Genomic DNA, 1,481 nt, shown 5'->3' on the forward strand with positions numbered 1-1,481 from the left:
GTCATAGAAGACTTAGTCGGAAAAAGTCATTAAAAAAGTATGTCCAATAAAGTTGTGGTATAATATATCCAATGTTTTTACAGTACGGTATGTCAACAAAAGTCATAAAATGTCATAGTATAGTACTACATGTCAACAGTTAAAAAAGTCATTATATAGTATGTTGAAAAAGTCCAAAACGTCATAGTATTGTATGTCACAAAGTCAAAAAGTCGTGGTATAGTGTGTCGAAAAAAGTAAGAAAAAAAGTCACAGTACAGTACTGTATGTCTACAGTTAGTCATTAAAAGTTGGAGTGTAGTCCATCAAAAAAGTCACAAATCTCATAGTATAGTACATCAAAAAAAGTCATGGTACAATGTGTTGAAAGTTGTCATAAATGTAGAAAAATGTCGAAAGAAGTCATTAAAACTCGTAGTATAGTATGTCGAAAAATGTCAAAAGGTCATAGAAGAGTTAGTCGGAAAAAGTCATTAAAAAGGTAGTTTAGTATGTCAAAAAAAGTAATGGTATAATATACTAAAAGTTGTCATAGTGCGGTATGTTAAAAAAAGTCATAAAATGTCATAGTATAGTACTGTGTGTCAACAGTTGTCACAGTCTAGTATGTTTAAAAAAAGTCATTATATAGTATGTTGAAAAAAGTTCAAAACGTCATAGTATTGTATGTCAAAAAGTCAAAAAGTTGTAGTATAGTGTGTTGAAAAAAGTAAAAAAGAAAGTCATTGTACAGTACTGTATGTCTACAGTTAGTCATTAAAAGGCAAGGCAAGGCAGCTTTATTTGTAGAACACATTTCAGCAACAGGGCAATTCAAAGTGCTTTACACAAAATCAGTTTCACTAGCATGGACCATGGCACAACCATGTGTTAGTTAAAGATTTAATGAACATTATGAACGTGCAAATGAACAATATGAATGTGCAAAATTGATGTGGATGTCGTCTGATGGCTGGTCTGGGAGGATGTGTGATGACCGGGTGGAAGAGACTCAGGATGGGGGTTCCGTCTCAGAAGCAGTTTTCGCCCGAATAGTTTACAGACCCCCAGACGGTACCTAGAAGAGACAAGAGAGAGAGGTGCAACAGGAAGGGAAGATGGATGAAGGAGAGGGAAAGGGAAGGTGGGTCAAGCAATCAGAGACACAAGTCTGGCTGCGCAGCACAGTATATGTAGGTTTGTCTGGTGATTAGAGGTGGGGTTTAGGCGTGGCCCTGCTCCCGAACCTTAGTTAACAAATTAACTCCATTTAAAAAAAACACAAAAAAACAGTTTAAAAATAAAAACAGATAAAACACAAGAACATGTAGTTAAAAATAAAATAAGAGTAAAAGTATGTATGTCAAAAAGTCAAAAAGAAAGTCATAGTGCAGTACTGTATGTCAACAGTTAGTCATTAAAAGTTGTAGTATAGTCCGTCAAAAAAGTTAAAAAATGTCATAGTATAGTACATCAAAAAAAGTCATGGTACAATGTGTCAA

The sequence above is a fragment of the Etheostoma cragini genome, chromosome 13 (genome assembly GCF_013103735.1).
Source record: "Etheostoma cragini isolate CJK2018 chromosome 13, CSU_Ecrag_1.0, whole genome shotgun sequence".
NCBI classification, from domain to species: Eukaryota; Metazoa; Chordata; class Actinopteri; order Perciformes; family Percidae; genus Etheostoma; species Etheostoma cragini.